This window comes from Cyprinus carpio, chromosome A8 (genome assembly GCF_018340385.1).
Source record: "Cyprinus carpio isolate SPL01 chromosome A8, ASM1834038v1, whole genome shotgun sequence".
Classification (NCBI taxonomy): Eukaryota; Metazoa; Chordata; class Actinopteri; order Cypriniformes; family Cyprinidae; genus Cyprinus; species Cyprinus carpio.
Genome location: NC_056579.1, coordinates 1577356 through 1601289, shown reverse-complemented (window position 1 = coordinate 1601289; position 23934 = coordinate 1577356). Strand labels below are relative to the sequence as shown.

General features: G+C 30.2%; 1 protein-coding gene across 1 annotated transcript in view; it reads right to left on the bottom strand.

Moving 5' to 3' along the window:
- LOC109054210 (F-box/LRR-repeat protein 17-like) overlaps nt 1-23934 on the bottom strand; it is a 559415-nt gene that overhangs the window by 34485 nt on the left and 500996 nt on the right. The gene's annotated exons all lie outside the window — the stretch shown is intronic.

Below are 23934 nucleotides of genomic sequence, written 5' to 3'. Positions count from 1 at the left end.
ATCATCTCATGCCCACCATCAGAGAGAACAAAAAAACCTTTCAAAGTTCTCAGACTCCAGAGCATCATGGGAAGACGCTGGTGTGTTTACACTGGAGCTCTTCTTGTGTTGCATCAGTCATTTTAGGTAAACATTTGCCGAGCTTTATATTCCCGGCAGACAAAACAAGAGCGTCAGACGGCGAGAGCACGTTAACACATTAATCAGGTACATGTAGGTGCTTTACACACCATTACACACACCACAAAACGGCCACTGACTTTTGCTAAGGTAAATATTTCATTCAGCACCGTGTTTAATTAATGCAGCAGAAGTGAAGAAAGTCTGTGCACTTAAACTGAACAAATACTGTGGACGTTATTCATCGAACACAGTTATGAATTGTGTTAGCAAACTGATCTACAGCAGAATATTTCTTCTGTGTTGGGAAATGCATCTTACATGAACACTGACTTTAATGAAAGCCATTCATTACTGTACAGATGAAATGATTCAGTACACACATATTTAAAAGACAGGACTAATTCTGTCATCGTTTACTCACGCTCATGCCTTTTAAAAACTTGTATGACTTTATTTCTTTATAAATAATGATGTATTGAATAATGCACTGTTCTCCTAAACGCAAATAATGGATTGGTTGCTTATATAATGAAAGAGAATGGTAGACTATACATATATAAATTAAAAGTTAAATTAATAAAAATATAATTTATGCAATTTATATTTTATATGATTTTTTTTATTATTATCCAAATATATATAAAAAAATACCTAAAATATGAATGACCTAAAATGAATCATATATATATATATATATATATATATATATGCTATATATATATAATATATTAATTTCAAAATTAAAAAATTCAGTACAATTTTAGGTAAATTAAATTTGTACACTGATTATTTTTATTGTTAAGTAATTATATATATAATATATAATATATATATATATATATATATATATATATATCTAGATAGATAGATAGATACCTAAAATATATATAAAAAATCAATAACCTAAAGTAAAAAAATTATATTATATATTATATAATATAATAAATTATAATAAAATTATATATATAATTTTTTTTCTCAAATATTTTGTTTACAATTAATATTTTAGGCAATTAATATTATATAATTTATTTTATTTTAATATTTTTATTTAAACAAAGGTGATGCAATATGCAACAGAAGGGTAAATTTCATTGAATACTGACTTCAGTTTACAGTTACTGTATGCAGCTGACAGTCACTTACTGCAGAATTTTGATTCCAATTTGAAAGCAAGTACAATTAAAATGAACTTAAATTCAAAGAAAACCATATAACTGCAATTTTCACCTAGAAAAACAACATCTGTCAAGACATTCAGAAAGCAGTGTTCAAAATAATTAGAGTTAATATTTATTATTAATTATTTTATTTTTTAATTAAAATAAATGAGATATATGTGATTTAGAGGTAAATTTCCAGTGAATAGTAACTTCAGTTTACAGTTACTGACAGTCACTTCTATTTTCTTGGAAAAAAAAAAAGAGTTATCTTGAAAGAATTCATACAGGTTTGCAACAGCAGGTGAGGAAACGATGACAGAATCTCTATGTCTGGCTGATCTATACCTTTAAGAGATTATGAAAAATGACATAAGAAACAGTCTGATCTGTTCTCCTGCATACAGAACGATGAATCTCAGGAGTTTGACCCGTTTACAAGCTGTCAGAAATCTCGACATAATTCTTGTGTGATTAACGTTCAGATCCGCCGAGGGGTTGATGGTTTGCGACCTTGCAGAAGATGCTCTATACATCACAGACACCACGTTAAAACCATTAAATCACACGACTGCTTCACATAGAGGACCGTAACACCTGCGTTTCATATCAATGCACATGCTTTTTCAATTCATTAGCTTACAGTTCTATTCCTAACACTTCAGTGCAAACAGAATGTGATCAATCATTCAGATCAGGCAGAGATTTATCCACATCGGACGAATCCTCACAAACATGCTGCACTTTTCATGGACTTCAACAGATCTCGGTGAACACTAATAAAACACTCAAAGCCTCATTCAAATTCAGGAAAGCGCCACAATGTTCCATGAATTTAATGATATTGGCCGCAGCTCTGATTCCTGTTGGTTTTCTCCCTCCATCAGGGATTTCCCGCTCCACCAACACATTTGCATTCAATTACAAAATAAAAAGAAAAGATTGAGAGAACACAATGACTACAATGCCATTGTAAATGCGATGAAAATACAAATTAGTCCATGTGGAAACACTTTCCACCCTGCCTAAGAAGCAAGGTTTGGATGAAAGTTGTTTTACAAGTTGTTGTAACAATTTTCGGCCTGTCTCAAAGTTATCATTTTTGTCAAAGCATTTGGAAAAAGTTGTGCAATTACAGCTGATCACATTCTTAAATACAGCTAATTTATTAGAACCTTATAAAATCTGGTTTTACTGCTTTTTACAGTACGGAGTCTGCTTTGCTTAAAGTGTTCAATGATATTTTGGTTGCAGTCGATGCCGGTAAAAAATGTGGTATTGATTCTACTGGATCTTAAAGCTGGCTTTGATACAGTGCATCATAATGTTCTTATTTGCCGTTTAGAACATCTGATCGGTATCAGGGGCACAGCCTTATGATGGTTCAGCTCATATCTCAAATACAGGTATTTTTCTGTAGAGTTAGGCAAGTTTTCCTCATCATCTGCCCCAATTATTAGTGGAGTACCTCAGGGCTCTATTCTGGGACCGCTTCTTTTTAACTTATATATGCACCCTCTGGGGGATATTATCGGGAAGCACAATGTTTCTTTTCATTTATAAGCTGATGATACACAGTTGTACCTCCCGCTCAAAGCTGGGGATTCCATTCAAACATTGCTGGAATGTATCTCAGATATTAAAAAATGGTTATCAAAAAACTTTCTCCAACTCAATGAGAACAATACAGAAATGATTGTTTTTGGTCCCCAAAAAATGAGAATGGATATTATTGAGGAGTTGGGCATTCATTTCCCCTCCATTTCCTCACAGGTTAGAAACCTGAGCATTATCGCAGACTCAGAATTATGTTTGTCTTTTCAGTCACTGCCCCCCGTCTGTGGAACCAATTGCCTCTAGACTGCCGCCTTGCACCTTCCATTACCATTTTTAAATAGAGTTGAAAACATATCTTTTCTCCTTAGCATTTTAATTTCACTTCATTGTTGTGTTATTGTCTGTCTTGTTTGCTTCTTTTTTGTGCTTTCCTTTTCTCATTTAATTTTATTTTACATTGTTAAGCACTTTGGATAGCTTTGCTATGTTGAAATGTGCTATATAAATAAAATTTACTTACTTTTATTTTACTTTACTGCGAACCTTCAGACTAGCAGTAATCTGCCCTGATGCTCCTTGGGAAAAACTAGTTTGGTTAAATGACCAGTAGGTTAATGAACAATATCTAAAGAGCAGGGATGTGTGATGTTCAGAACTAAATTGATAATTACTTTTATGTTCCAGTTTAGCTCCTGATTTGAATCAGATATGAATTGTGGCAACAGGATGCAGAAATTAAATTTAAATAAAATGTAAGGAATCAGAATCAAAATTAATTTAAATTGAAAGAAAATCATAGAACTGCAAATTTCACCTAGAAAGACATCATTTGTTAAGATACTGTATTCTCTGAGAATGTTTTGAAAAAAGTTTTACGTTTATAGGGCGGATGAATAGATGGATGTTTTTTTCCCCCTGAAAACAGCTTTGAATGCATGGTGCTAAGATAAACAAACAACTATTTTTATTTGTCTTTTTCTCTATTTTCTGTATTTTTTTTTTACAACATTATTTAACCCTGTAATAGTTTTAATGTCTGACTTCTATCATTTTTATTCAAACTGGGCATAAAACTTTGTGTTTACAATTATTACTATTATTTTTTTTAATGTTTAATGTCATATTTTAATTAAAAAAAATATATATTGCTTATCTACTTTTTAAATAAAAATTAGGGTTTAAAAAAAATAAGCATCAAAACAGCTTTGAATGCTGGCATGGTACTAAAATAAAATAAATTACAACACTATTTTTATTTATCGTTTTCTCAATTTTACCCTAAAATAGTATCTAATGAAATCTTACTTCAGTTATTTTATTCAAAATGGAAAAGAAACTTTTTCGGGGTAAAATATTTTATTTAAAATGTTTAATTTCTCATTTGAATAAGACTGACTATATATGTCCTTATTCATTTATTTATATATGTTTTTTGTTTTCTTTTTAGACAGTCTGACTTTAGTTTTTTTTTTTTTTTTTTTTTTTTAGATTGGACATGTGAACTGTTGCTGTTAAAGGTGTTTATTACCATGACAACCATCTGATTGTGTCCGAGTTCTTGTCTATCCTGCTTGTAGCAAACGACAATATCATGCATCTACTACTAGAATAAAATATGAATAAAATATATTTTTTCAAAAATGTTTTTCTCCATTTGTTTCTTAGGCTCCAACCAATGTAATGACACAAAAAACATAAAAATTCAAAAAACTTTTTTTTTCCCTTGATCTCAGGAGGTTAATGACATAAAGGGTTAAACCAACCCTTATTTCAAAACATATGATTTTAGTTACTCAAATCTACTAAAACTCAAACAAACGTAAAAATGTGAGTTATCTAAAGACAGACAGACCTGTAGGTACATGATAAATCTGTCTGTCTCTCTCATATGAATTCTGTGCATTCTTTACATCATGACTATTGCGGACGCCCCCAAAGATTGGCTGTTGACATCAATTAGCTGCCCAGAAACATTTCAATAAACTGCACTTTATTAACATGCACCGATTAGACCGTCATGTTTCAGAGGAAACGGCGATCTGTCTTCCTGTCATCGCAGTTAATTGGCTCCGCTGCAGTGAGTTCAGACGTCACAAACCACCTCCCGATGTTAAAGAACAGCAGATACACACAAATAAAGGGCTGAAAGCAGCATTATATCTTCATGATCCAGAAACAGCTGTGAGGTGATGATGCTGCTCACTCACTCTGTTTCTACATCACATCCAGAATTTACTGGAAAATAAAGTTCAAAAGACCTGATAAGATCTCGTTTATAATTGCAACAACTATCACAGCCGATTTCTGCATGAGTTAACGATGATGCGGCTCGTCATGATGCACCTCATATTTGAACAAATATCGCAGAAGATTTCCGCTGTAAAAAACAAAGCCAAGTATAAATCATACAGACAAAAATATTTTTTCTGTAGCCATGGATTAAGAATTCGTTTCCACGTTTAAGTTAAATCACAGCCACTAATTAAGCATTCGTTACCCAAGCTTATTAACTCGTTCCCTCGTTTTAGTAAATCGTGGACAAGTTGTACAAACTCGTTCCCTCGTTTCAATTAAATCAAAATGTGGTTACGATTTACCAAAACAATAAGGGAATGAATTAATAAGTCATGTGAACAAACTCCTAATTCATAATTTGCTAAAACGTGCGAACAAACTGTTATGGACATGATTTAATAAAACAAGGGAACAAATCGTTAAGAGCTATTAATATGTGGGGTGTTGATTACGCAGCTCGTGTTGGATGCAGGGTTGCCAATCCACGTTTTTTCCACCGGGCTGCTTTAAAACTTTCACGTGGGTTGATTTTTTTCCCTGTGAGTTAAAGGTTTGAAATGTTGCATGAATTACAATTGACTGAAATGCCTGTATTGCACAATATTTCATTCTACCCATGATAAAACTGCGCTCTAAGCTGAGTTTATGATCAATGCGCATAACAGCGACTGTAAAATATGTGTTTTGTCACGAAGACCTGGCAACCCTGGCTGTATGGAGCAGAGCAGACACTTTCAGGCTAGAATCGTATCGCATGTTTTCCATCTGAACTACATGATTTTATTTGTATAAAAAGCAAAGTGACAGTGTGGTAAGTAATGTAATCTGTGTTTCGACAAACACTGAGACACAGACTACCGCAGTAAAGGTAAAACTACCTGCTCTCGCGAGATCTGCATTGATAAATCCCAATGCAGCCCTCTAATTCATGGCCACGATTTACTAAAACAAAGGATTTGTGGAATATTTATTTGCGGCCAAGATTTATTAAAACGTCGGGCATTAGTGCATTAGTGTGTGTGAGTGCGTGAGACGGCTGAGCGCGAGACGAGGTGTGTGTGTGAAACACAGTGAGACAGGATGAGGTTCATAAAGCTCAGTAGAGTCCCGTGTTCCCCAAAAGAGTTGGTGTAATTTAAGGCCTGTCACGCGGGCCGCTGTGGGCTGACAGCCAGCGCAGGTGGGCCTGAGCTGAACTTTAATTGGTTAGGAACATCTCTTCCTCACTCTTCCCCGCGTAGTGAGGATGGATTCAGATCCCAGACTCACACACTTAGAGGAGCCGGAGCTTCACTGCTGAACTACAGTAAGACAGAGATGAGATGAGAGAGCAAAAAACCTTCCTACAAACTCGACTGGCGCGAGGAGATCCACAGATCAGATCAATAACACACTGAAGAGCACATATATAAGAACACGACTGACCCATCGGCGATTTATAATGCACATCTGACGGTCAGAAATGAACACCATAACATCATACGAGATACCTATAACATGTTAGAAGCGTCTTATAAACAGATCAATAGATGAGTGTGTTTAGAATCACAGACGCTTCTACAGTTTCTGCTCACATTCTCACTGTCAAAGATCACAGTAAAAACTGTGTGAGTGACCGTGAATGTGTTAGATATAGAATATATATCTATAATAAATGACACGGACGATCAGTACAATAATGACACAGACATACAGGCTCTGTTTTGCTTTTAAAAATTTAAAAACCAAGGTGACTAACCTTTTCAATTAATAATAAAACATATGTTTTTTTTTTAGTGTGTAAATATTACAAAATGTGTATTATTAAAATAAAGCAAATATATAAATACTATGTTTTTGATTATTTTATTTGTATTTTTAATGATTGTTTTTATTCATTCTCAAAACAATACAATAGAGACACAAAAATAGTTAATAATAATAAAATACAAAACAAATAAAAATAATGAATTTAAATAATAAATAAATTAAGCTGAAATTATCTGATAATGAAATAATGTTTGTTACATAATATAATTAGAGAAACATGTTATATTTTATTTTATTTTGATTATTTTATTTGTTTTTTTTTTGATTTTTTTTTTGTATTTTTACCATTTTGTTTTTTAATTCATCTCATTTTAAAAATTTTGACATTATTGGAATAACTTACAATCCGAACAAAATAGTACAATTGAAGTAATAAAAAATAATAATAAAAAATAATAATAAATAAATTAAAATTATCATTTATTAAATAATAAATAAAATGGAAAATTAAATTATCTGATAATTAAAATATGCTTGTTAGGTAATATAATTAGAGAAACATACAATTATATTTTATTTTATTTTGATTATTTTATTTGTATTTTTAATGATTGTTTTTATTCATTCTCAAAAACTACAATAGAGAAACAAAAATAGTTAATAATAATAAAATACAATACATTTAATAATAAATAAATTAAAATAAATCATTTAAATAAATAAATTAAAATGAAATTATCTGATAATTAAATAATGCTTGTTACATAATATAATTAGAGAAACATGTTATATTTTATTTTATTTTGATTATTTTATTTGTATTTTTAATTATTGTTTTAATTCATCCTCAAAAACTACAATTGAGAAACAAAAATAGTAAATAATAATAATAAATAATACATTTAATAATTACATAAATTAAAATAAATGTATTTAAATAATACATAAATTAAAATGAAATTATCTGATAATGAAATTATGTTTGTTACATAATATTATATTTTTATTTCATTTCAGTCTAACATTTATTTTATTTCAAATAATGTTTTTTTTTTTATATATATATATAATTTTAGTTTTCATTTTAGTTTTAGTAAACTATAATAACCCTGACATTGCTTAAGCATGATTTCTCACAGTTTTTTGTGGTTAATGTCATTTTTAGAAACCAGAATATGATCTTAATAGAGTTCACACTGCAAAAACTCTTGATCTTTGTTAATATTAAACAATAACAAACGTCACAAAAATCTCAAATTTCATAATCCAAGACACATTTACTTGAGAAGCAAAATGACTGAAGAGACAAAGTCTTGATGTATGCTTAAAACAAGAACAAATGTCTGCCGGTGGGGTCAGAGACAAATAATCCTGTTTCCTTTAAATTGAGTTTATTCTTCTCACCCCATTTGTTTAGATATGTGAAGTGGATATACTGATTATATTCACAGTTCATGTGTTTGCATGACTCATGTATACTCACAACATGAGCATATGCATGCATGCACATCATATGTATGTAAACATGGTCACGGATCATAAGATAGGGTGAATTTATGGAAGTGTGTGTGTCTGACTGTACATCAGAGCGCAGGGACGCTGGTGTGTCATTCATAACGCGAGCGGAGAAACCCTGACGGCTGAACAGCTTTGAGAGCAGAAGGGAAGCGGCTCAGTTAATGATGATGAATGAAGAGAAGCTCTGCGGCGCGCAGCTCTCTGTGGAGACCTCATCAGCTCAAGCCGCGTGAGCTTCTGTCTCTCGCACGCGCTCGTGCCGCCGCGTCAAACCGCTGGCTGTATAATTGAGAGCTTACGCCACAGTCTCTCGTCCGCCGCTGCGCTTAATTAAGCCGTCTGTGTAAATGATGCTCTGTGGAGAGCAGGACAGACAGGTGAGACTCAACTCTGCCCGACGACAGCAGCTCACACACTTATGATTCATCATCTAAAGTCCCGTTCAGAACCGCGCTTTCAGCACCTGCTGGGACTTTCTACTTCATTTATTTATGTTCTTAATTCATGATCCTGGTCTTACGGTAAAACGATTAATCGGAAAAGGAAATCTGATGAATGTTGGTTTAGGTTGCTGGTGCGAACCAATAGTCAAAATGAAATATAGTCATTCCTACACAATCATTAAATAAATAAATATAAATATTACAGGAAGAGAAAACATTCAATTAAACGTAATTAAAAATATTTAAATATAAATATTTAACTGTAAATCAGATTTTTTAAAAATTACAAAAATATGAAATCATGAAATAAATTAAAATAAATAAAATATAAACATTTAATTAATAAATAAATAATTATTTTAAATATACATTTAAAAGATCTAAAGAATTACAAATAAAACTGCAGAAATATGATGTAGTCATTCCTATAAAATCAACAAATAAATAAAAATACAATAAAATAAAAACAACTTAATTTAATTTACAACAAATATTTAGTCATTCTAATGAAATAAATTAAAATAAGTAATATATATTATAAAAAAAATGTAATTAATTTACGATAAAAAATAAAAAAAAAATACACAAATTATACAATACAAATAATTATAATTAAAAATAAATACAATAAAATAAAATAAATAAAAATAAATAAAAATAAAATACAAATAAATAAAAATAATACAATACAATAAAAACAACTTAATTTGATGTACAACAAAATTTAATTTTAAAAATACTTGAAATATAAACTTAAATTATTTATTTTAAATTTGATTAAAAAAAACTAATAAAAGCAATTTAGTCATTCCTATAAAACCAAATAAAAAATAAACATAATATAATAAAAACAAACTGCTTCAATTAATTAACAATAAGTCATTTAAAAATTACCTTAAATATAAATGTAATTGACCTACATTTTTTTTTTTAAACAATTAACATAAAAGTAATTTGGTTAAGTTTAATAATAATAATAATAATAATAATAATAATAATAATAATAAAAACTTTAAATATACATTTAAATTATTTAAATTTATATTAAACTTAACAAATAATTTGAATTAAATAATAATAATGAATGTGATAAGCACAATAAAAAATATTTACAATAAAAATTAATTATTTTTATGTACATGTAAAAAAGTCTACATTTTAATCTATAAAAGAAATGTACAAAAAAGTACTTTCCTATAAAAGCTTGTGATGTAAATATACACATAAAAAACGCATGATAACAATCTGAATTTCCTCGGAATAAATCTCAGCCTTTTCAAACTCAACATCTGTATTTCCAAAGCCGTTGTTCACAGAATCAATATTTCATGGCCAATTTTCATATGAGAATGACAGGAGATAATAGGGCCGCTGTGAGAGCAGATAATGGGGGTCATTTCTCTCGCTGAGGGCCGCTGGGTAAATTGTCTCTTCAGACTGAGACGTCTGAGGGTGAGAGTGCACTTTTCCTCCTGTGCTTTCGGTTGCTGGGCTGGATTTATGTGAACATTATCAGTCAGTCAGTCTTTTGTGATGAACGCCCTGCGACGCTCCTCTCATCTACAACAATTCAGCAGGAGCTTCTCTCACAACTCAACACAAGATAAACAACCTATAAAAAATGTATAAAAAAAAAATAATAAACAAAAAAATAAAAAAATTATAGTTATACAGCATGAAGTGGCAAGGAACAGGAATGTCATACACTGTATCTCCAACGCTGCTTTCAAAGAAGTTCTTAATAAAAACAATAACAGTCTGTTTAAAAACTACAAGATATAGACATATGGAAATTCTTATATGTAATATATATCAATAGTCAAATAGTCAAATATTCAAATGTTTGATATGTAATTATTATTAAAACATAGGCTGATATATATATATATATATATATAATATATATATATATATATATATAATATATATAGTATATATAGTAAATGATGTAATTATTTAATAAACAAATACATAATGAAAAAATATAATAATGAAAAAAGCCTGCATCACATACTTATATTAATGCTTGTTACAAAATATAATTATGAGAAAATATTTATTTAATAATTTTTGATAATAAAATATTACATTAATAAATAAACAAATAGGTAAAATAATCTAATAATGAATTAATCAGCAGCACACACCTATATTTGTAACATAACATGATTAGAAAAAAAATAAACATTATTTATTTATTTATAATTTTTAAATGGTTAAATATCAAAACGAACAAACTAATAAATAATCAGCAGCACGTTATTTATTTATTTTCTCTAATTATATTATGTAACAAACATAGGCTATGTTTGTCGCATAATATAATTAGAAAAAAAACATTAAATAATTAATAAATAATAAAAAAAAAAAAAAAAAACTAATTATAAATATTTACTACTACTATTACTACTAATAAATAAATAAATCATAATGAATTTATCTAGTAAAGAAAAAATCTGCACATACCTATATAAAGCAAATACCTAAAGAAAATATTTATTTAATTATTTTAAATTATTAAGTATTACTAAAATAATTATTTAATAAATAAAAATTAATCTGCAGCACATACTTCGGTTTGTTACATATGATTAGAGAAAATAAATAAATATTTACTATTTATTTAAAATTTTCAATTATTAAATATTACAAATTATTACATTATTTAATAAATATAAATACATACATATTTAACAAATACATTAATTAATGCATACATACATACAAAAACAAATACTCCTAAAGTCACCAGAATTGAATGCTTTGTTGCTGAATGTGTTCACAAAAAATGCATGTTCCCTAATGAGAAATACCTGTGAAAAATTAGTAATAAAATTGCTTTTAGACATTCAGTCGTCTCTTTGGAGGGTGCAGATAACGCTCACGTGGCAGAAACTGAGTTTGACACTCCGTCTTACACCGAACTTCACTTTCTCCAAATGTTTGGTGGATCTGCTGTCGCCAGCGTGAGTGTGAAAGTTTCCAGCAACTTCACGGCTGAAACTTTCTGAATGTTTCATGAGCAAAAAGTGCACTTCCACCAAAAACTAAAGCAGAACAATTAGAAGTGTGGGGCGGCCGATCCGGGACGGCCTGTCAAGAGCATCTCACACAGAAGAGCTCCTGCGCTTCGCATCTGACAGGGTTAAAATCCCGGGCTGCGGCGTGAGGAGCTCAGGGAATCTCTCAGCGCTGGCAGCAGGGTTTCTAACCATTAAACACCCTCTCGCAATGTCACAACACGCCACGGCACGCTCAGTCACCAGAGAGACACAGCGCTCAAAAATAGCCTCCTAATTCACACGAGTGCTTTCACACGCACACCTTTTTAAGCCTTGTAGCACATTCGGGATGCGTGAACATTTCCAAAAAAAAAAAAAAAAAAAAAGCATGCTTTTTAGTAAGGGTACAGAAGCTTTAAGACCCTCAAAATACACATCATTTATTTTTTCAGATTTTTTACTAATATTTAGAGATAAGAGATAACACGTTTTGTGTTCAGGTCATTTTTGACCCGGATACCATTGGGTGTTAAAAACACTTTCTGTAAAATTATCTGTGAATTTAAAATAGTGTCAAAAAACTTTTCTGAAATATATTTAGCCTTTTCCCCATATTTCACAACCTTTTGGGACAAAATGTTGTTGATATGAATATGTAAGCCAATTGACGAAACCACTGATGCATGAAAAATGGATCTCTGTTAGTTTATGCAAGTGAAATGATTTTAGAGTAATATGTATGTTGTTTTGATGTTTTTGTTAAAAATAAATATGTAGGTTTCATAAATCTGGACTGTTTTTGAGCAATCATGAGTTATACCTAAATAAATATTTATAAAAAAAAATATATATAATATCAAATATGAACAATATTTAAAAAATACAAGTCATTGCATTTATTTAGATATAATAATAATAATAAAATTGATAATGGACAAGTAAAATAGATCATTAGCCTATATATTAGTATTATTAATACATATAACATGCTTATTAATACATTTAACTATTTATTTTAAATTGAAATGGAAAATTTACATTAATAATAATAATATTAATAATAAAGACTAGTGTTTTTCATATAACATTTTATATTATTAAAATGCAAGTCACTGTATATAAATGTAGCCTACTGTATGTAATAACTGACTGAATATTTATTCTGTTTTTAATACATTTAACTATTAATTGAAAATGTATTTATACTTAATAATAAAAATGATAACAAATAATTCATCAACCATGTAAAATAGTCAATTTGCATATATATATATATATATATATATGATATATATTATCTACCACAGTACAGGTCAAAAAGTTGGATGAAAACTACTATTTTAATGTTTTGAATAAAGAAGTCTCTTCTGCTCATCAAGCCTGCATTTTTATTTGATCAAAAATACAGAAAAAAACCAGTAATATTGTGAAATATTATTACAACCTTAAAATAATAGTTTTCTATTTGATATATACTTTAAAAACAAAGGATATTTTATTCCTGTATGCAAAGCTGAATTTTCAGCATCATTACTCCAGCCCTTCAGTGTTCACCAGTGTAACATCCAGTCTATCACATGATCATTTAGAAGACATTCTTAATATTCTGATTTATTATGAGTGTTGGAAACAGTTCTGCTGTCTAATATATTTGATGAATAAAAGGTTAAAAAGAACTGCATTTATTCAAAATCAAAAAAAAAACTTTCAATAATATATTTTCTAATAATTATATTTCTTTACTATCACTTTTTTTTATCAATTTAACATCCTTGCTGAATTATTGATTTTATTTAAAAAAAGAAAAAAAAAATTACTGACCCCAAATTACTGACCAGTAGTGAATATTGTTTTTACAAAATATTTATATTTTAAAAACATAGCTTCTTTCAAAAACATTAAAAATAGTAATGTTTCCAAACTTTTGACCAGTACTGTATGTATGTATATATATATATAAATATATATATATTATATATAATATATAGATATATTCTAATTAATAAAAAGGGGGTAAATGCAGTGAAACAATCTGTACATAAAAAAAAGAATCACAAAAAACCCAACCCCTCACAGTGCAGTTTACCCAGAATGCCCAGCTCCTGCACTCCTCACAAAGACGGAAACAAGGGGGATATAAAAAAAAGGTGCATATAAAAGCCAGTCGTGTGCATTAGTCATGCGAGGCGTAATAAGAGCGCCGGCTTATGACTTCCTGTGGGAACGTTAGCACACGCCAATATAAGGCTGGAGATTAACACATTATACCAGACCAGAGAAACAACAGCAAACACTGTCAGGAGACGGCAGCAGATATCATCACTGTCAGAGCAACGATCAGATCATATGCTAACAACCAAACACAACGTCTGCTGAAGCGTGGGATATTTATTTACCGCATTTACTGTTCCACACAGTAAATAAACACCACGCAGTGATTTTACATCATATACCACACCGCACTCACAAAACGCATAAAAATACTTGAAATTATACGATGCAATGTAAAAGACACCAATATTCATTTCATTATTATATAATAATATAATATAATATAATCCAATTACCCATGTGATATAAACGATATTATTATTATTACAACAGCAAAATTATAAGACGGTCCATACAACCATGTAATGTAAAAATAATAACAACAACAATACATTTTCAATATTTAAGAATAAATATAATAGAAGATGATAAACTATTCTTCCACCATGTAATATAGTCAATTAGCCTAAATATAATAAACAGATTTATTTTTTATTTACTTTGTTATTAATACATTTAACTAATTGGTTGAATTAACAAATTGACATATATTATTATCTATTAAAATTGATCTATAAACAGCAACAATAATAGTAATAATATAAAAAAAAAAAATAATAAAAAAAAAAAAAAAAAAAAAAAAAATATAAAAATATTAAAAAACATATAAACCTAATATAATTAATCCACCAAGTATCCATTTGCCTAATATTATAAATTATTTATTCTGATTAATAGCAATAACAACAATATTAAACAACATTAAATTAGAATTATTCTTAAAAATAATTAATTAATTCGTAATTAATTAAAACACTATTCAAAGAGAAAACTAGATTATTTTTTCTGACCCTGTTGGAAGATTGTTTTCTTGTTTTAAGTATTATTATTATTATTATTATTATTATATAACTCAAAAAAAAATAAAAAAATCAAATTTCCTTTATAAAAAAAATTATAATAATATAAAAATACTAAAAAAAAAAACCAAACTAATGAAAAATTGTTTCCTTTAATAATTGTATTTGCTGCTGTTTAACTCTTTCACCGCCAGCATTTTTGAAAAATGTTTTCAGCCACCGCCAGAATTTCTGATGGTTTTTACTAACATTTCATGGCCCTCAGAATATTTTGTTTTATGAATATCTGAACATGCAATACATCAAAATAAAGACCAGAGCCTCTGCTTTACTTTATTCTAGCTTCAAGCATTCTTTTTTATTAACACTTGAATTTAGTTAAGTTTTATATCAAAAAAGCAACATTTTGAGCAAAAAGCAGAGAAAATCACATTTTTATCAAATTCTACATCTGGATCATATTCAGTTCAATGATCAAAGCAAAGATGCCGTATCTCTTCCATCAACACCCCAAAGCTTCACAGTCCTTTAACACTTCCTGGATCCACATTTCACTCGGTTAACTTTTTTTCATTTATATGCTGTTTATTGTTGATGAACGCATTGTTTTTCATATGCATTCATTCATTTTTGATCGGTACATTCTAGACTCGCTCAGGAGATGCGTTATAGCCCCCCGAGCGTATAACAGCGAGAACACGGAAACCCAGAAAATCCCACGTTTGGCGGGGAAAGAGTTAATAAAAGCAAAAAAGCCACAAACCTCTCAAACTTAAGCAGATGCTGAGACTCAAACAGCAGGATCACAGGCTGTCATTATAAGCGTCTGAAACCGAGAGCTTTATTTTTATTCGTCCTTCAGGACACCGCTGAAAAGTTATGAATTTTCATGGTCGTAAAAGAAATATTGCACAATCATTTTTATGGATGTTGGGGTCAGAGCTGAGACGAGGACATAATGAATCCTCCAAAGTCCATTTGGGTTTTAAAGAGTGAAAACCAATAACACTGCTGTGGACGAGCATCACGAACACAACGAATCTCCTGAGAAACACACACATATCACACACAAGAATCAGTTTATCACTCGTGTGTTTGTCTCTATTTCCAGTACAAACATCTAAACCTTCTTACATCAAGATGCATTTACTGGAGACGCAAGACGACTGAAGATATCAAGTCTTACTTACTGAAAAATATCAATAGTATGCTTCATGTTCGTGTGTAAAACAAGAAGAAAAAAAGTCATTAAAGAATAATTCAAACTTAATTCAAAGAGAAAACAAATTTTGTTCTTGTTTATAAGCATAAATAATAATAATAATAATACAATCCATGTAACCATGTAATATAAAATAAATCAATGTTCAGTATTTATTAATAATAATAATACTAAGAAGAGGAACAATTTTTGAAGACCAGGTAATATAGTCCTATTACCCTATATAATAATTTATTTACTCTGTTTATTAATACATTTAAATATTTAGTAAAATTTACATCTATTTTTATTTATCAAAATAATAAGAACAATAATAAATATCACTGAATTATTATTCTAACAACGACAACAACAACAATAATAATAATTTCATCCACCAAGTAAATAAGTTTGCCTATAAATGTAATTATTATTTATTCTAATTAATATATTTAACTGTTTTTGAACATTGGTGTCTGTTATTATATTGCATTTGCATATATAAATTTGATTCATTTTAAAACAGTTTTTCAGAAATAAAGACTCAATATCTTCAGTCATTTTGCTTCTTCAGTAACTACATCTTGATTTAAGAAAGTTTAGATATTTGGATTGGAAAACAAGACAAAAATATTAAATAAGCATCTCATTTTTTTGCAGTGCATCTACTGGAACATGAACTATATAGAATATATTTAAAGATAAACACAAGAATAATAAAAGATCCAGATGATGGAAATCACCGATCACAAGAGAAACAGAAAGTCAGAAAGTCAAGTCTATAGATGAGATGCAAAGTCTAGCTGAGTTTGTTTTATCTTTTTTTACTGTATGAGAAACACAAACAACTAAAAATACTAAACACTATACACAACACACAATCACACTACCCTACAACAGTAAAAAAGACAAAAAGAATCAAACAGAGACTGACTGTCGGGGTTTATAAGGTCAAACAGCACAATAACCCAGCATTTCTATGATTGGATATTTCGATCAGCAGGTTATATGGACTTTACAGGTGCACAAGCTGAACACTGAGAGCTGAACTAATGCCGCTTCAGAGACGAGTTGAAGAAACCGTTACAGGACCATCGCTCTGAAATCTCACTTACAGTCTCACTTCATATTGATCTCTATTGTAATCGTCTGGAACTGGGAAAATCAGGAACCATCAGAAATACTCACAAAACCCTGATAAAGACACAGAATTCATATACACTATAGTTTGAAGTCTGTAAGATGTTTTAATGTTTCTGAAAGAGTCTCTTCTGCTCACTAAGGCTGCATTTATTTATTAAAAATACAGTAAAAATAGTGAAATATTATTAGAATTTAAAATAATTGTTTTCTGTGTGAATATCTATTAAAGTTTAATTTATTTCTGTGATGTGCAGCTGTATTTTTAGCATCATTACTCCAGTCTTCAGTGTCACATGATCTTCAGAAATCATTCTAATATGATGATTTACTGTTCAAGAAACATTTCTGATTATTATCAATGTTGAACACAGTTGTGCTGCACAATATTTTTGTGCAAACGGTGATTTATCGGTGATTTATCAGGATTCACAGATGAACAAAGTTCAAAAGAACAGCGTTTATTTGAAATAGAAATCTTTTGTAACATTATAAATACCCTACATTATTAGTGTACACCTACTGTAATTTATTTATATTTTATAATGATAAAATAATAACTCTAATTTATAATCAATAAATGCATAAAAAGCAAAGATTAGTACGAATTAGTAGAAGTCATATAATAATCATGATTACTGACATAAGTGGCTTTTGTTATTATATTTTTAGAATTGCATATAAAATTCATAATTATAATGAATAATTATTAATAGTAATTTTTTATTTACATCAAATCAGATTTATTTCTATTCAAGAAAATCAATGCAACCTAATGTAATTTATTTATAATTATAAAATAATCATTCTAATTTATAATTAGTAATTGTAAGTATTATAATTCATATTTAATATGTATTAACAATTACTATATTAAATTATAAAGAGCAATAAAGTATAGTATAGTTAAGATCAAAAATCCAAAATACAGTAAAAATAGTGAAATATTATGTGAATGTTGAATATGATTAAATGGTGAATGAGAAAATCTCTGTCATCTCGTTTTGTGCGCCAAATATATTTATTTGTATTGTAAAAAATAATTATAATTGTACAATAGTAATATAATTGTTTTGAAGTGATTACCTTGTTTTATTAACATGTGTAACTCCGTATTTTAACTAATTATAAAAGCAGAATGATAGAACAAAGACTACTGATTCATTGGTGAAAAAATCGTCGTAATAATCGATTATTAAAATAATTGTTTGTTGCAGCCCTATTCACAAGATTTTAGGAGTCAAAATCTGATACGGTGACTGTCTGAACCACACTTAAAAAATTTATTGCATGCGTTAACGCATTAATTTTGACAGCAGTAATTATAAAAATAATTAATTAATTTAAAAAAGCACACATTAACTGTAATGGCTTGTGTATTGAGATGTTTTAAAATGTTGGGTAAACATGTTTTTGTACGGCACTTTTGGATGCATTAGTCATAAATAATCTTTAAATGACGCAGTTCACATCAAAAACTTTAAAAAATGAACGTCTAATGAAGAGAGAGGATGATCTGTGAGGTCAGAAGCTCTCGACCAGCTGCATTAGCAACCATTAAAACTAATTCAACTAAAGCAGGTGGGATGTTTGTCGTGCGTCACTGCGAACAGAAAAACAGCTCTTAGTGATGTTTCAGATGTGCTCTAGCGAGTGAACGTCACACAGTTTGTCCATTTCCTGCGCACTACATCACAAGAGCATTACTGCTGTGCTCCATCTCTCCGGATCTGCTGATTAAAAGCAGAAAAACACGAGAAGAGAACACGAGCGACGGCTTCATCAAACTCCTTTAATAAAAATAATCAATGCTAGAGAGGCATTTTCACTTTTGTAAGAGCAAGTCATCGTTACGCTGAACAGAAGCTGCACTTGACATTGCTTTTAAGCTCATTTACAGCTGCTTCGTGCTGCTCAAAGGTGACATACAATAACCCGATGATGTCATGAGATTAATGGCATCCTATATAAAGTACACCTATATAAAGTGTGCACTGCAAATATATGATTTGTGTCTTGTTTTCCAGTAAAAATATATACACATACTTAAATCAGGATGCATTTACTTGTGAAGCCAAAGGACTTGCGATCTTAGGTCGTTTACTGAAAAATGAGTCAAATTAAGCAAATTTATGCTTAAAACAAAAAAAGAATATTTGCCACTTAGGTCATTAAAATATAAATATATATATATATATATATATATAAAATTATTATTATTATTATTTTAATTTAATTCAGGAGAAAACAAGATTATTTTATTTCAGGTAATTTTTTCTTGTTTTAAGCAAAAACTTAATATGGTACGAATAATATTTCAGAAAAAAAATAATAATTTTGTTTCTCCAGTAAATGTATCTTAATCTTAATTTAAGTTTATTGCCACATCAGTCACATGCTACATCATGGCAAAGATTATACATTAAAAATATAGTAGAACACAAAATACAAACATAAATAAATTAATAAGAACAATTATAAAACAAAGCATTACACAGACATTTCTATAAAATATATTTTAAATGTACTTTTGAAAGAAATAGTAAAGGTTTTTCTGGATCATCTTGATTTAGTCATTTTTACTGGAAAACAAGACAAATTTATTTATCTCTCTCTCTCTCTCTCTTTGTTTTGTTTTTGCACTGTAAATTAAAAAGCAGGAATGTCACAACAAAACATTTTTTGTCTTGTTCTCTAGTACAAATATCTAAACATCTTTAAATAAACTTTTTTTTTCTGAAAAACAAATCAAAAGATAATAAAAATAAGATCATAAAAATAATCTCACATAAAAAACCTCTCTTTTTAAATCTAAACACATTATATTTAAAAATTATCATTTTTCTGACCCCATTGGCAGATTTTTTTTCTTTGCTTGTTTTAAACAAATTCAATTCATGTTGATACATTTCTCAGAAAACAAGACTAATAACTTTTTTTTATGAATATTTAGATATTTGTTCTAGAAAACAAGGCAAAAATACTGAGGAAGAAAGTCCTTTTTTCAGTCAAAAAAAAAAAAAAAAAACAATAAACAACAACAATAATACTAAAAAAAAAAAAATTAAATTAAATAATAATAATATCAATAAAAAACTCTAAAATTGTAATAAATATTAATTATAAATGTTGATTAATAGAATTCACTGCAAAAAATGCATTAAAATAAATCTTTGATGCAACAGACTTTTCTCTTGATTTAACTTTAATGTCAACATTGATTTAAATTTAATTGTACAGAGGACCATATTTGTCCCCTTTTTCTTGAGTATGGAGGCATTTTTGCTCTTTTTGCCCTCAAGCACCTGTGATTTCCAACCCCGGTTAGAGATTTAAATTAATCTGAGGGTGCAAAAAAAATCTAAATATTGAGAAAATCATCTTTAAAGTTGTCAAAATGAAGTTCTTAGCAATGCATATTACTAATTAAAAAGTAAGTTTTGATATATTTATTGTAGTAAATTTACAAAATATCTTCATGGAACATGATCTTTACTTAATATCCTAATGATTTTTGGCATAAAAGAAACATTGATAATTTAGACCCATACAATGTAGTTTTGGCTATTACTACAAATATACCCCAGTGACTTAAGACTGCTTTTGTGCTCCAGGGTCACATATTGTTCATTATTGCTCTCTATATTGCAATAATGATTATCAATGTTGATTAATAGAATGCATAAAAATGGTTAATGCTGGAAAAAACTATAAATCTTTGATGCAACGTGAGCACATCGACTCTTTTCATTTCATTTTCACATTCACTTAAATCACAACACATGTATTAGATTTAGTCTAACTGTGCATGGGACCATTTCTGTTCTTTTTTCTTGAATTTGGAGGCATTTTTGCTGCTTTTTTTTTTTTGCCCCAAGCACCCCTGGAGCTTTAAACGAGAGGCTCAAACCGGCCAAGAACGCGGAAGCAAAAATCAACCTCCTATTATCCAACGGATCAAGAGGAAATCCACCAATCATTCCATTAGCAGCAGGACGCGGGAGATCGGTGTATTTAGCGTCCCTCAGAGCAGCGCTGGTGTCCGTCATTCATCTTCTTTAAACGCTCGGATATTCGGGGTGCATTCCAGGCCGTCATTAGCGTTGGGTTTTGATGTTGCGGTCATTCATCACGGTCCGAGGGGTCGTGATTACCGTCGCTACGAGTTCTGCTGACGTTAACCAAATGCTGCGAGGAGCTCGGAGCGATTCGGCACATTACTGCGCCTCTTATGTGTAATTATCTCAAGTGGGCTGAAATACATTAGCGGCGTATCAGACTTACCGTGAGGAACGCACGTGATCCGGAGAATCCAGAGAACGCTGGTTTTAGTGTAACTCAATACTTTAAATACAGCCGGGGTAAAACATACACCAGCATGTCTTTGTATTAACAGTAACATCTGCTAGAGGACTTACTGAAGCTTGTGTAAGACAGTGTTAATCACTGATTTCAGGGCGTTTTAAGGCTTTAGAGGTTGAAGTTTGTGGAGAAGAAGCATCACACGCGTCCTTCAGTCACTTTTGCCAAAGAAACACTAAAGTGACTTTCAGAGACGCGGCTCATTTCGGCCAAAACCTGCAGAGATGAAGCGAGGATGTTCTGAGTGTCCGAGATGACCGCTGGACACTAACACAGCGTCCTAACTAGTGCTAGTTCATTACAGGCCGATGCGGATTTACATTTACAAGCATTCTAATATGCTGACATGGTGCCTAAAAAAACATATTTGTGCTGTTTAATACTTTGTGGAAACTGTGATGCACAGAGAAATTAATACTTTTATTCATCAAGGACGCATTAAATGGAACAAAAGTGACAGTGAAGACATTTATAATGTGACAAAAGATTTCTATTTCAAATAAATGCTGTTCTTCTGAACTTTCTGTTCATCTGTGAATCCTGAAAAATAAAATGTATCACAGTTTCCACAAAATATTGTGCAGCACAACTGTGTTCAACATTGATAATAATCAGAAATGTTTCTTGAGCAGCAAATCATCATATTAGAATGATTTCTGAAGATCATGTGACACTGAAGACTGGAGTAATGATGCTGAAAATACAGCTGCGCATCACAGAAATAAATTACAGTTTAACAGATATTCACATAGAAAACAACATTTTAAATTCTAAAAATATTTCACATTTTTTCGACTCTACATAACTACAAAAAAGAAATAAGACATTATTATTTATTTATTTATTTGAACATATCTGGAGAGCAGCTATTGGTGATGACCAAAATGAAATAAGACTTTTTTTTTTTTTTTTTTTTAAATAATAAACATGGTGCTGCTTCACCAAGACAAAAAGTTTTAGGATTTTGAAAAATTAAATAAAATGTAAAAATAAATATAAAAATAAATTAAAATAAAATAAACACAAAAAAAAAAAGCAGCTTGTAATAACAATATAAAAGCATGCTGCTTTGCCTTTATCAATGGGGTCAGTTAGAATAAATAAATAATAAAATAAATAATCATAAAATAAAAATAAAATAGTAAAAGCTTGCTGCCTTATCATGGCAGTAGTTCTAGGATTCTGTAGGAATCTATAACAAAAAATTAAATAAAATACAATTTAATTGAATTAAATTAAAAGCCTACTGCTTTTCCAAAGTCTTATAGTTTTAAATAAAATAAAATGAATTTAAAAGCACTGTAAATAACTACTGCTTCACCATGACAGTAGTTAGGCCTGAAGTGTAAAATAGACTCATAACTCTACTCAACTACATGGGTGTCTCGTCCAGTACGTCCACCGGTCAGGTTATTTATGTCATTATGTCTCGCTGCTTCCCCCGCTGACCGTAAGTGGCACAGCTGCATGTAATGACGTCTAATGCTTCTGGACTGGTGCTGATTTTCTCTGCACTGGTGTCCATGGAAAGACGGGCCAGTCATGTGGTCAGTGTTTGGGCAGGAGCTCAAGATTCAGTGCCACACCGCAACATTATCTTTTAAGAAGACCACTGACCCCGAAATCTACTCTTCCACTTAAAACACTGAAGCAAATCTCTGTGTTCCTGTCGTTCGGTGGGAAGAGAGCGGCTAATAAAAGCCAAATGTGTTTTCATTACTCTGAGCTGAAGAACAAGCGCAAGAACGGCTCATCGGAGGAGTTTTGCCCCGTCACGCAGTTACTTACATCTAACATTACGTCTGACAGCGTGTTTGCTCGGCGTAATCGCTCAGCTCTGTCCTTCAGTCTCAGCGGACAGTAATTAGCCGAAGCACAGCGTCTGAACACATGCAGCTGTCGAGGGATCAGAGGCTTTATCTGCCATCATTACTGCATGATCACATACTGCTGGAGCTCAAGCATGTGACTGACAACACGCATTAATACGGCTTCGATGGACTGAACAGACAGAAACACTCCAGACATGAAATACAGACACGAGCACCGTCCTCTAATACACAAAGAGTGGTAGACAAATCTGAGAGAGAGACTTTTAAAATCTAAAACTGGACAAATATAGAAAGGTGTACGATTTATTTCAAATAAATAGATGTAAAAGACTGCAGCTTCAAAAGTTTGAAAATAAAGCATTTTGATAAAAAAAGAATAAAAAAGGAACGCTTCATCATTACAGTAATTACAATATAATAA